Here is a 14838-nt window from a genome sequence, read left to right on the forward strand (position 1 = left end):
CTACCCAAAAATGGGTCAATGAGATTGGGGCCTGCATTTGGGTCACTACATAACGTATGTGCAGAGTGCACTTTCACGCCTATAAAGGATATCTTGGACCTCTAGGCAGATCCAACTCAATGGTACACATTTTATCGACCTCAGAAGGAACAAGGGCTGAGTGGACATGATGACATTTGAAGCAGGGAACACGAGGGCATACACAGATAAGCCACATACCTGGTTGAACCGTGGCAACCACTGAGCCCAGAGACTCAGTGTGGGCATTATACGTAATGGGCAATTGCATTAGTTAAAGGGGCTGCAAGGGCTGTGGCTGCCCCAAGTATAAATGTGCCTCAGTGGAAGGCACCAGGCAATAAGAATATTCAGTAAAGATTTTTTTCTCCAGAGACATTTAAACAGCGTCTTTGTTAACACCACCCATCCCTTCCTGTCTTGTGTAGCCACTGGCTATTCAAAGAAAGGTTACAGATGTATATGACCAGGTGACATACTGCCAATATACATCTTTATACAATTTCACTGTAACTCCATAAAAGGTAGGATGTTTTTGAGAAAGAAATCTCAATCTAAAAATTCTTGTCTTACAAGTCCTGGGTCTCCCTTATAAACCTCTTATACGTTACAAGCCCCTTAACATCATTCACTACAAAACCTCCAATGCACAATTCCCTTGGAGTGAGAAGGAAAGCAGATGCAAAACTCTGCATAATACACTCCAATAGTAACTCGCGATTGTTTCACCGCCACAAAATCATTGAGCAAACCTCCCTGTGCCAGGAACCAGATGGGTCCAATAAGCCTTCCTCTCTAATGTTTGTGACAAACGAAGATGGTGTAAAGCAAACTGTCGCCCATTTATTGACAGAATGTCCAGGGACGTGGCCCTTCAGACTGAAAAGATTTCGAAGATTTGTTCATGACCCGAAAACATGGAACTCGAAACTGTTCTGGCAAAGACTGAAATTAATTGGGAATGTGACCTAGAAGACTTTTTTTTTCCTTTTTGGTTGTCTTTATAAGATTTTGGATATTTTGCCATTTACACTTGGTTGAGATGATGTGGAATTTAGGTATATTAATGGGGGGGGGGTTTCTTTTCGGATTTCTGTTTTTTCTGATGTTTTAGGAATATTCTTATATTGTATATTAAGGAAAGAAATGGTACTGCTTATTTGGAATGATTAATTCCTATTTTTATTTTTTGCTATTAATGTGTATTTTAATTTTCTTCTCTATAATGGTTTGTAAAAAGTTATTTGTATAATGTTTTTGTGTAAAAAGTCAAAATATTGACTAAAAAAAAAAGAAAAAAAAAAAAAAAAAAAAATCACAAAAAAAATAACAGGGAGCCTCTTTTCTTAGACTACCCAGGTAGCTCCTTTGACGAAGCTCTGTATCAGAGAAAGAGGGCAGGTAGAGTTGGTTGCTCGTTGATCCTGTGTGCACACAGCGCGGCTTGATGTCTCCTTTGCGCCTTTCCTCTAATCTTTTCTGCGGATACTGCTATGCACCATGCTGCGCCGGACTCTGCGTGCGGAAGTCGGCCATACAACTACACTGCCCTGCCCCAGTGATGTGACCTGGGGGATTGACCGGAGGCTATTTAAGTAAGCATATTTGCGCAATACCAGAAATAGGAAACATATCCTGCTTCATTGGGCAAGTCAACCAGCCATTCACGGTGCTCCTGTGCCAGACGTCCATCAATACATGTCACAGCTGCGTAGCGGTAAGCAATGGAACCGCGGTGCTTGGTTTGTGCAATACTGTCAGTGTGACTCGGCAATGACAGGTTCAAAAATGGTCAAGCATCAAGGGAACAGCTCAAGAGAGTCAAAAAAATTACTGGAAATGCCCTGATCACTCCCACTAGGTACTTGAGTGCTTAGTCACTTCGCCCAGCGCCCAAGCTTCAGCATCTGAATCTCCTACGCCTTTGCAGGCTGCTGAGGGTGTGAATGCGATTGCTGCATCTACAGCTCACTGTCCCTCTTTTAGGACTGGTCAATCAAGTGGGGTGTTTCAATCAAGCAATACTGCCTTGACTCTTAATAAGGCTGTAGATAAAGTAATAGGTGCAAATCTTACACCGCAAATAGGAAAAACTGTCTGCCCAACTCAGTCTCAACCTCTAAAGGTACTGGGGGCACAGCTAGTTGCGGCAATTGTGAGATTCAGGCGGATGGTCATGATTTCACAGAGGTGGTGGAGAAGGGGTTGGTAGGCCCACTCCCGCCAGCTAAGGACAAACTCTTGCCTTCCCATAGGACAGAAATCAAAGCCTTAGTGCACACTGCCTCCATCTCTTCACCTCCCAACCTCGTGGAGGTCGGTCTACAAAGACGAGGTGCATGCAGAGACACGAAATCTCGACTCTGGGAGTGTCAGATAGAAGCATGTTGGAGGCTCTCCCTCTCGTCGAAGATGAATTTGACACACGTGGAGCTTAACACTCTCAGCATACATTTGGGTGAGATCAAGAATACAGAGGAGGTGGGTATAGACCTTGTGAGTGACCCAGCTTTGATACTAATTGAACAACTCACCTCTGATTCTGTGGATGCTAAGCTTAACGCAGGCGAGGCTGGGCACCACGAAGCATTAAGATCAATGGATGACTGAATAAAATGACCATCTCCACAAATCGCAGCACTTCATGTGGTGCTTAGCTCTTTTGCCACCCTGTACGAACACATTCAAGACACTCTTGCAGTGAACGTAACAGACATGGGTGATTTGAAGCTTGATCAAGATCTCGTAGTGAGTCTGCTCACTAAATATCAGAATAAGAATGACCTACATCAATCGAAGATCATATCTATTGAGTCCCTCAACCAGAAAGTAGAAAGTCTCTGATATAATGGAACCACATCACTGTCTGTTGACAGCTCAACCTACTGTAAGCTTCGTCATAGAAGAGCTGCTAGACCGAGTTGATGAAATCCTTCAGTCTTTTATTGAAAAGGTAATGTATAAAGAAATGGCCAGAGCTACTGGTTCCGTGGTTCCACACACCACTCTGGCAGATACCGTTCTGGTGATTGATCGAAAGTCCATGGAGGCTCGGGAGGTAAATATCCCTCCCTCTCCTTTGTAAATAGAAGGAACAGCAAAGAACAATGCAATGATACCCTGCCTGGCAAAGGAAATAAAAAGAATAACAGAAAGAAACGTATTTGAGAAATGTTGATCTCCTTGATGAAATAAGAGTGGAGGAGGAATTCATTTGGGAAGAGAACAGTCCTCCCCACCCCCCACCACCGACGAATGAATCCAGAGGTAGACACAATAGGAACAAACATGATGCAAAGAAAAGCTGCAACTCTCCTGATTGCCCTGAGGAATTACCATCAATGTAATTCCAACTCAGGATCAAAGGTCTGAGTCAGAGACTCATGTGACCAGGTCGAGTGTCAATGTTCAGACCTAGGTGGACTGGGGCCAACTAGTGACTCCCCCAGCTCCCTAAAGTAACAATCATTTGACCAAAAATAAATTGCTGAGGAACAGTGGGCCCTTATTTTCCGAATAGGGAAGAATAAATGGAAGACTGGATCAGTTCCTCTGATACGGCCATGTCAAATCTCCTCGTCTGCGATTCCCCTTGTGAAGACTCAGGCTGTCTCGGTGCAGTGATTGATCCAACCGCCTGGTGTGAACTTGAAACAGGGACCTCCCTCTAAGGGCTTGGCATACAAGCGGAGATTAAATCGCAAAAGCAGCAGAAGGCTTAGATACGAAAGAGGATTTCTCCACCTCCTTCGACTGCCCTCATGTTTGGATGGAACAAATGCCCAACACAGGAGAATCACTGATATTAAATAGACAATCAATCTTGAACCTGATACCAGAAGTACCAGAGTTGTACTTCTTTTCAAGTTAGGACATTGATTTCATCCATTTTCCCTACGATAATGTCATGCAAATAGTGGAAATAGGGTCCAAGTCACGCTTAGAAGTAAATGCACTTCTGTCAGCTGCAGGAATATTTTTACAGAAAGGTTTTCAAAGATCAACTAACAAACCAATGCTATAGGGTAAGTTCAATAGTGGGGGACTGGGAAAGTTTCAAGATTTAGATGCAAAAAAGAAAAGATCAGGAACTAGTGGTTGCACAGACCAAGACACAATACGAAGGGGTGAATGATAGAAGTATGGCGTGGTCTTTGCTGCCCGAGATCCTGACAGGTATTTCAGAAGCTCATAAAAATCAGGCCCTGCTTTAGTACATTGTGGCGTGTATGTTCTATCTTGGAATAAAAGGGGTTATACGAGTTTTACTGAGGGGCAATTGAATGATAATATTTTTACCTCTTGATTTGATTTTGCTTCAGGAGACCTAGTTACTTGCAGAGCTGAGGCTGGATGGCCTTACCATTCCACACCAATGAGCTACAAATCTGAAAGGGTCTCTCGACATTCTAAAATTCGAAAGACGGCAATGATATCAAATTCCTTTTATGGAATCTTAGCATCCAAAATAGAGCAAGCTGTTAACCATTCCAAATGTAGTTTAGTGGTGTTCAACATTTACTATAACCCCTCCTGTTCCTCTCCAGCGGACTTCTTGGAAGAACTCTCAGAAATGATGTCAGAAGTAGTGGGGCGAGGAGAGGGGACAAGTATTTTAACTGCTGGAGATTTGCACTTGTGTTGCCTGGACCTAGTACCCGGGACAAATGAGCAGGCCTCCCTGGGAGTGAATGGGAAGAGATGGTTAGACTTTAACGACTGGGACTGGATTTTTTGCACTGGCAACCTAAGTGGAGATCTTCAGCCTGCATTTACCTAGGAGGGAAATGGGGCAAAGTCAGTCATGTATTACTTAATTCTGTCTATGGATCTCTTTGACACTTCCTCCAGAATTGAGGTTAGGCCGACTAACAGAAGCAACCACAATATGCTGACTTTGAGAATGTTATAAGACATCTCGCAAGATAGGGGTGGATATGATACAGATCCGTTTCTGAACATGGGGGGAAACCGGGTGGTCAAGTTCAAGCGAGACAGGAAACGGGTTGAATACAAATCTGAACATCTTGTTCACTATGGTATCTATGGAAGAATTGACAATTCTGTGCCAGCCAGAAAAGTTCCTACACTTTCTATGGGAGTTGGATAGACCAGAATTGATGGGGGTAAATAAAGTACATGGGCATAAATACAAGTTTAACTATACGACCTTGTCAAGGAAAAGGGAACTGAGAAAATATCTCCAAGCCCTTAGTAGGGATGCCATAAATAGGGGGGCCTTCTAAAGGGAAAAGAAAACGTTGACTAAGGAGTATCGAAACTGGTCTAGGGCCCAGCAATACCTAAAATACTAACATCATTGCGAACTAATGTTAAAAACTCTACAAAGAATACTCATAATTTCTGGTCCCTAGTAAATGGCAGCAGAATCTCCCAATCCCCGTCAAACTAATTGTGTATCGGAGAACCAATGGCCAGATAACTTTTTCACTATTTGTTTGGGAAGATTTCTTGTGGCGCAATGGATCCTGACCTTGACCTCCCTTGGTTCAAGTGCATCTCTCTTCAGGCGATTCGGAACGTATTCTTAAATCTTGTAGTTCAAGAGCTGCTGGTCCTTATGGGCTGTCAAATTCCATTTTAAAAGCCAATGTGGAGTCCTGGTCTTTGACACTGTACCTTCTCTAAGAATTCTATTGCTAGAAGGCAGTGTCCTGAGAGCTGGCGGACCGCTGTCATAATCCCCATTTTTAAGAAGGGAGATCGAAGGGATTCCAACAACTACTGCCCAATCGCCCTTCTTGATGCGGATAGTAACATTTTCACAGGGGCGGTACTTTGAGACTGGGCAGAGAGTGTGGGTATCTTGGACAGGGCTCACACTGGGTTCTGCTGTGGTAACTCTTAATGGGCTGGTGGTGAATACACTCAGCGATAGTGCGTGGCTAGCAGGGAACCCCACGATTTATGTGGCCCTGGCGGATTTGAGTAAGGCCTTTGACACCGTCAACAGAAATCGTATAGCAAAATCTGAAGTCCTGGGGTATTCCGTTGGGCCCTTTTGGCTATCTTGGTCTGCTTGCATCAGAATACCCACATACCTCCTACTGTTACGTCGGACTTGTATCTCTCAAAGCCTATCCTCACAGAGAGAGTAGTACGACAAGAGTGCATCCTTGACCCTCTTCTCTTTATTTTATACCTGGCTGATTTGGTTGACATACTAGATGAACATGCACTATCAAGGCCTAAAATTGGAGGGCAGAGAGTAAGCAGGATCGCATATGCAGACAATGTGCTGCTTATTGACTTTGCCCCTGGGGGCTTACAACAACTGTTGGGTGCAATGAGCAGTTCCGTGTCTGCATACAATCCGGTAGTCAATCCTGACAAGACCATCATTATGAGATTGTGTAATGGGAAAAATAAATCTGTACCATATAGCTGGTTTATGCAGGCTAGGTTGATAGTTGAATCAACATATTTGGGCTTTAAGTTAGCAGCACATCCTAATGTGGCCTTTGTGGAAGACAGGCTAAATGCCAAAATGGATCAACTAGCTGCCTAAATGAAAAATCTGAAAGCCAACTATTGTTGCTTTATCCATGAACCCTTTATACAATTCTACAAGAGGGAAAGTTATCCCAACCTTATTGTATGGGATGTATGTTGAATCCCAGGTGTGGAATTTAGACTGGGAGCAGTTAGAAGGTAGGATATTGAAAAAGGCCTTGTGCCATAGTGGCGCTTTGTTACAAACTGGGTCTGTCATCCCTGAGAGTGGCTCTGGAATGGAGACTTCTGCAATTGTTTCCGGCTCATAAGGTCCCCTAGGGACGACACTTTGAGGAATTATGTAGGGTAGATCTGAAACAATTCAATCCATTTATGAAAGGCTTGAGGAGGAACGCATGCTCCATCCTATCAAATACCGGTAGGTCAGCCGCGGACTTGGTCGAGAGGCCTAGTAATGTGAAAATGGTTCTCCACGAGTCTATTGTTTGGGGACAAACCCAGGGGGTCCCTCCCTGGTTACTTATCCAGTTTACGGATGGTATATCCCAAGATGTCATGCTGAGATTCAGGCAAAAATTTGCTCCCAGGAAGAGATGTGATAACTAGCAGGCTCAGACAGAGGGTGGGCAACGATGTCCCCTTTTTTGTCATCTAGGGCTGCATCAGACATTGTACCATGTCTTAATTGAATGCCAAGGAACAAGAGTGAAAATCACCATCATTGCAGCATTTTGTGAGTGACCCGAGCCGGTTATAGACTCTGAATTTCTGGCACAGACTGTCCTCAGGCCATGAAACATTCTTGACAATGGAACTGATCAAATTGTTAAAAACATTGAAATTTTTTTTGAGGAATGTGGGATGTTTTTACCCATGCATCCAAGCCCTACCATAAAACTGTGCATTACTGGCACTGAAAACATCATGATGGCCAGAACTCCCCAGAGTGTGCACAGGGAAAACATGAAGAATAGGCTGCCACCCATTTTTGCCTATGTTGTGAGCACAGGAGGGCACTGCCTAAAACCACCATTGGGCTACACACACAGTAGCCTGAAACCATTAGGAATGGCAATGCTGATTGCCAAAAGCAACCCAGAACTGTGGGGAATTCATTTTCTTAATGTCAAAAATGGATGCAATACTGGTGCTCACCACTATCAGAAAGCCAGCATTTTAAAACCACCAGACTTTTGTGTAAAACTGAACAAATGAACCCAAACCAGGCCAAGGAAAGACTTGCTTGCTAAGAGGTGGATACAATGTAAAACTATATTCTGAAATGACTTGAAGGAAGTAATTATTTAATGTATATATAAAAAAAATAGCTGGGGATGTCAGCAGCTTAAGTTTGGGTTTAAAGCCACTAAAATCGAAATGTTTAGAATAAATGAGTGACTTAATTGTGAGTGTCACATAGGTTGAAATTGTTTAAATGTCAACATTTTGAACTTAGAATCACCATTCTAGCTGCATGTGCAAAAATTGTAAGTTGGATTTGAATGTAGAAAACTGGGAACTAAAGTGACATTTAGCTGAATTCTGCCTGACAACTACCCCCGACAGGAGTTGAACTGGCTCAACAACTCTTCCCAGGCCTGGCTGCATTCTGCTGCCCCTGCCAAAAGGAGATGACGCCTCTCTGATTGGATTAGGGGAGGAGCACCTGGGGACTACAGGGAACTAAACCAAGCACTGTCCCTGGCTCAGGCAAATTTTATATTGGGGGGGTCGTAAAATGGCTTCCTCTTGGGAGAAACTGGGAGGGGCAGTGCCTGTGAGAGCAAGCTGAGCTTGGGGAAGTGGATAAACCAGAAATTCCACCATGTGCTTTGGAAAACCACACCCCTTTGGAGCCAGAGCATGATTTTAAAAAGATGGATAATTCACAGTGCGGACTTGTCAAAATTATATAAATAACATCATCATTCTTGTGATTTTTCTGTGCACATTTTAAGAGGTGTTAGGACCCTGTGGTATGTTCTTGGGGATAGTAGCGGAAAAAAAGGTTGTTACTCCAAATGTATGCATGTTAAAAATCTGACACTTTATCATCTGAAACCCATATCCCTGGTGCACATTTGTGTAAAATCTGGAAAGGTTTAGAGGTCGTTATCTGGATGAAAAGGGGAGAATTCTGTCATAAGTGGACACGACATTGTACAAAGACAGGGATCGGATGGTTTGGTGCTACAGAAAATATGTTAACTGGACCTATAATATTAGAAAAATGGTACATAGATAAATATGTATTTGGGTCAGAAATAGATGTGTGCAATTTGACAAGGGGAGGTTCCTCTGAACATAAAACCTACAGCATCACTCTGACACTCCATTTCTTTCCCCCAATCAATGGAGAGAGGAAAACTTGGCCAATGATAAGTGAGAGGGGCAGGCTTAGCTAGGCCCAGGCACACACCCATTTTCAAAACACATAAAAGGAACATTGAAACCCAGGTATAGACATTCACTTTCCACTTTCTTGCGGGACGCTTTGCCGGGAGACTTCAGACTTCACATCCAGAGATCCAGACTTCAAATCCATCAATCTCCAGAGACCAGAAATTAACTCCAGAATTTGTAGCAGAGAGGCCTGAATCCACAAGCTGAATCCTCTTCAGCAGGCCTCAAAACCAACCAAACTATTCAACAGCCGGGCGAGGTGTTTGAATTCTTTGCCAAGAACTTTTGCAAGAACCTGTAGCAGTATCCAGAAAGCAGTGCTGTATCCGGAACCAGAGACCAGATTGCTGTGAAGAACTGCTAGCAGAAGTCCAGCCAACCCTGACCCGATCGTTGACGAAGTCGCATTCCTGTCCAAAATCTAGTGTGAGTATCCAGCTAGCACTGTGCCAAAACCAATCTCTTAGTTTAAAATAATCTAATCCAAACTAGTTTACTTTATTAGAACTGCCTCCTAGAATCGTGTCATTCTGTCATCTTTAAAACTGAAAACTGTCATCTGTCATTCTCAGCTTTAAAATTTCAAATCCGAAAAACTACCTTTACTAAATCGGCCGTATCTCCGGAACCTTAGAAGGAGCGAGTTGAAGCTAAGATTCTAGGCTTTCCAATGAACCTAGAACCGACTTCCTACTCCTTATAGTGGTTCCGTAATTGCGCTTGACGCACGCGAATAAATTTGCCGCGATTTGACATTTTGCTTAATTTCAGCCACGTGTAAAAATATTTGTCCTTGCTTTGCTTGCTGAAATTCGTGTGCAACCTGACAATCATTCATAGAGCTTTGCTAAAGTGATCCTGAACTAACACAAAGTAGCTGTCACCCACCCTGAACCTCTAGAGGGAATTAAAATCATTTTAGCATATTTTTCACTTCTTTGCATACCACATCAATGTATGTTGCCTGTGTTTCAAACTCCTACCTGTTTTCCTCTAAGCTTGCTAGGGGGGAACTGAATTATGTTTGATTCCATTCCTGAGAATCCTGAGAACTGTGTGCTTTCCTTCCATCTCTTTACCTTGCATAAAGGAGGGGGGGGGTGAATTGCTACCAGAGGGAAAAGTGATTGCATTGTTTTGGGTGAAATCATATCAAGTTTATTTTCTGTACTGCATTTTCATTCATCATTGCATTGTCCTTGAAGCCATAAAAGCATTCTCAGCTACTTTATCCTCTCTATATCACTTCTAAGCCATCAAAAAGAGTGTACCACTGTAACATTATCCATTGTTGATCACTATCATCTTCACAAGTGTGCTATCAAACATTAATTTACTATAAAAGTGGGATATATATAAATATATATATATACACAGTTTAATTTTCAAATAAACCTTTTAATTTGCAAAACAAACCTACTTCTTGGCTCAGTGGGGTTAGGGGGATTCTAAGAGAGGGGTGTTATATAAGGGTTGTCATCCAGAGTAAACGAACTGGACATAAAAATATAGCAATAAGGGTTTCCCTCAGCATCCCAGACTAGGCATTGACTTAGCGGTAGTGTTGAATTGAATCCGCTTACAGGACTGGGTGGAAGAGATGCATTTCATTTTATCTTATTTGTAAAAATCAAATGTTTGGCTGAACACATTGAATACAAAAAGAAAAATGGGCCGCTATCAGGAGGTTCAACCCTCTACATCTCATTAGCCCAGCAATTGCACAAAGAGCTCTTACTCCAGGCACCTGACCTGTGGGAGGAGGGGATATGTCAGCCAGACGACTGCCAAGTTGAAAAGGTTATCTTTGTCTCCGGGAAGATGATAGTAGACAAATCTTGTCGGACTGGACAGAAGGTATGTAGACCACCAATTTCTTTCGATTAGAGAGGCTTCAGTATACTACTACTCTTATTGTTGGCGTCTGTAGAGCCTAAAACATACACCCCCCCCTTCAAGGTCTACAGTGGGATCTCTGCTTATAGACTATTCATGATGGCATTCTGTTGCTGTTGTCCCCCACTCAGACTACCAAATAGGGATGATGTAGGAAATATTAGATTAGTTAGGGTTGGTAAGTTGAGATAAGCAAGTAAGTTTCCATTGTTCTTTAGGTCATATGGCCAATACTGAACTGCAAGCAATCTGAGCAAGTTCCAGAAGAATGAGCCTTTACGGTTGATAGATTGTTACCCAAATGTAATGTATTTAGGCCGGCAGATCGACAGCCATTTTGGTATGTTGACCTTACACTAATGGACAATTGGTAGAGATGAAACTGGTGGAGTGAGGGCATCAGAGATCATTCCTCAGGTCAGGATTGGGGGCGAAGGGGGAGGATTCATAGAGGATACCTTTATGGGTCCAACACAGGAACCAAACGTCCATCTGTTATGTGTGGGCTGCCAACAACAAAGTATTTAAGAAGCTAGGAATGGGCCTCTAAATTTGGCCTTGAAGCAGATTTTGCGTTATCTGGTAGTGGATCCAGCAGCCTAGACCCTGTTACAGTTATCAAGCCATGTGCTCAATACGGTTTTCCTATAAGCAATTTGCACCAACATTTACTGCAACCGTTGCAAAAGTCTGCATCTTACTTGGTGACCGAGGCCCAGTGCCAGGAGCTGATCTATCATATCCAAGTTCATGTAAAGGCAGCATGTTTTTAATGGCCTTGGTATAGTCATTTTTCAGAAAAGAACTACTGCACTAAAATCAGTATTGGGCTTTCCAATCAGCCACGTCCATCTCTTGGCGATCCCTGTGTTTCTGTTGACAAACAAAAACACTGTGGTCATTCAGAATCAGAAGATGGGCACAGTGACATACTTTTCTCAGTTTCTTTATTTTGTGGTTCAAGAAAAAAACTATTCTGACCCTAAACTCTAAAGCTACACCCTATTCTAATAGAAAGGAATATAAAGAAGGATGCTCGCCAGGCTGGCCAAATACACAAGAACACAGTCCTCAACCAAGCAACCTACTCTGACCTACTATGTCCCCTTGCTCCAAAACCAAAGGAAGGCTAACAAACAAATACTTTGGAGAAAGTCTAGGTGGTTCCAGCCCAAACTCCTATTATAGGTCATGCCTATGGCTATAGGTCAAAATAACCAGTTCTTGGAAATTGGGGTCTCCCTTCTCAGTTCCCAAAGTCTCTGTTCATCTCTTTGCACTTCTTTAGTTTTATAGTGCCCCCTGCCCCCTCTCCCCCCGCCCCCAAGTAGGACACATCCTTCTTTCAGGGTTTGTTATCACCCCGTTTGGACAAGATCAGTCTGTTTGCATAGCAAAATTGTTCCAACCACATTTCCCCAACCCTGCCGTCTCGTGGGTTATATTCCGCACTCAAGGATTTTCTGTACGTCTCTTCCACACGCAGAGTGTCCTGGTGTTCTCTACCCCCATTCTTGGGTTTTCCCGGTTCCTTCTCTCCCACTTTGGGCTATCCTTGTTGCTCACTCTGGGGTCTCTTGGTTTTCTCTTCTTCACTCTGGGAATTCTTTCTATCCCACTCTGGGGTTCCTGGACAACTTCTGCCCCCGACCCCCTCTCTGAGGTTTCCTAGCTTCTGTTATGCCCATTCTGGCATCTCAATTCTTCAAACCCCACCCTCACCCTCAGTTTCTTGATTCACTCTTCCCCACTCTAGGGCTTCTCAATAGGTCCCCCCCATTAGGGTCGTTTTTAAGAGGGTTTCTTGTTTTCCGCCTGCTTCTCGGTTCCCTGGGCCAATGTGTACCTTGTTGCCCTTGACAGCGCACCCAGGAAGACCTCCGGTATTCGTCATCACTGGAGCTACATGGTCGGCATCTCAGGCATGTTCCTCACTCATGCTTGTTTGTCCTGCTGCTTTGCTCCTCTCGAGCTGTTGGGGTGATGCTCCTCCACGGACTTGTTCGGAATATGTCCCAGTTGTAGACGCAGAGTTGTGCTTTTCCACCAGGCCTTCATTCGGCCTTGCAACACCTTCTTCCAATGTTTCAGGAGCCGGGACCCTGTCTGAAGTACTCCTGGAACCAGTCACCACCTCTCTGTCCGCCGGGACAGGTGAACTCTGCACCCTGTGGCTTTTAACTCCAGGCAACTATGCTTTGTAAATAATCCCCCACAACAAATCTGTAAACCGAATAATTAATGATCTGGTAAAAGAGAAGTTAAAACCTGTTAATTTTTCTACTCAGTTCATTATGTGCCCAAAGCCCTCTTTTGCACCAAGATACTTTTTAGAAAGCAGTATCCCCCAAAGTTGTACCCATACTCAAAAGGTTATGGCCACCTCACATTACCTGGAAGGATTCCTCATCAATGGAGGCAGGGATGTAAGAGTAACAGGTTTCACTTTCAACCGACTCATGAAATGGACTTTATGAACCACAAAAGTGGTAGCCTGAGTCAACATACTTGCATTTGAACTTGTGGACCCCAGGCTGTGCATGGATTTCTGCAGCAGAGCATTAACCTGCTGAGCAATATTGTGTGCCGTTGAAAGGGTGACAGTGACTCAAAGGAATGAGTCATTCCAAAGCAAAACAGAACCTGGCAGGACAAAAAAGTCCTTTGTGGAATTTAGACCATACTACACTTAGCAGGAGAAAAATGTCACTGGCCCAAAGGATGGAAAGAGCCTAAAAGGCCGGTGGTTAGGAGACTAAGCCTGGCACTCTAGGAAGGAATGGAACTGAAAGGTACTTACCACTGAAACCCAGTGCTGACAAAAGTTGGGAAATCAATTTAACCAAATGGTATGTAAATAATGCCCATTTAGATCCACTGTACACATATTTATATCATGAATATTTATTGTGCAGGTTCTGAAAGCCCACCATGATTTGATCATTGAGGAATGTCCTGGACTGCCATCTACTTGATATTTGGACACTAGGCTACACCGTGACAAGGTCAGTAAAATTACCTTCTCAAGGAGGATGTGACCGCCCCTCAGCCTGCGCTGGTGGGTGGAAACCAGAGCATAGGGGAGTGGGGCTGGGAAGGTGTAGAGGCAGTTGGGAGGGCGACAAACTCTGCCCCATCTAAGAGCAGTTTGCTTGCCTACAGTACCACTGCCAATCACACAATGCATTTCTCAAATAATGCTGTCCACGTTTTTCTATTGTTTCCGAGAAACCTCATCCAGCATACCATGCAAGGAAACGCACCTTTACCAACTGAACTGAAGTTTCCCTGAGGGACGGAGAGTCTGAAAACAGCAACTGGTGCTATTTGGGAAAGAAATCGATTTATGGCTCAGGAAACTGCAATCAGCAGCTCAGCAGAGTAGAGCTGCTGCAATAACCAGAAGCTATGAAAGACTGCACATACACAGAGCGCTCTGTGGACACTGGACTTACATGGTTGAGAGCTGCGGTATGGCTCTCCAGAACAGCTAATCAAAGGAGCAACCTGGTAATAGGACAAGGCATTCACACAAACCAGATCTAGGATGTCATAACCCACCAACGTGCAGCCGCCATTGCTGCAACGTGGCGGGGCTCTGCACATAAAAAAGGGACAGGGCTTAGATCCTGGTTTAGACTGGGACAACCATTAGGCCCGCTGCTTAAAAAAAAAATACCCTTGAACTGTCTCTGGAAGAAAGTGTTTTATTGAGGCCAACTTTAAGAACACACATTTTGTCAGCCTTTGTTTTTTTAACATACGTTGTGCTCGGATATCCAGCCGTACCAAGGAGGGGAATGTTTCGTTTCTCAACACTCCGTACATTAATTCCTTGCTGCCCCCTATCAAGGTGTGCATTTGTTAATAATTTCTTCAGCTTAATATCACTCAAGCACCAATCTTCAGAACATCAATCCAGATCGGGCCTATAAAAACAAACATCTGTTACAAATACTCTGGGACAGCTTGCTCGATCTAGCCCCTCAATGCTTTCCAATTAGTTGACAGCTACTCAGAACAACCAACTTGTTTCTCCAGCTA

The 14838-nt window shown here is 43.6% G+C and overlaps 1 protein-coding gene across 4 annotated transcripts in view; it reads right to left on the bottom strand.

Annotated features, from left to right (window-relative positions):
* The window catches only part of VMP1 (vacuole membrane protein 1), a 1390334-nt gene that overhangs the window by 754265 nt on the left and 621231 nt on the right, over window positions 1-14838 (bottom strand). The gene's annotated exons all lie outside the window — the stretch shown is intronic.

Source organism: Ambystoma mexicanum, chromosome 9 (genome assembly GCF_040938575.1).
Source record: "Ambystoma mexicanum isolate Mex_15411 chromosome 9, UKY_AmexF1_1, whole genome shotgun sequence".
Lineage (NCBI taxonomy): Eukaryota > Metazoa > Chordata > Amphibia > Caudata > Ambystomatidae > Ambystoma > Ambystoma mexicanum.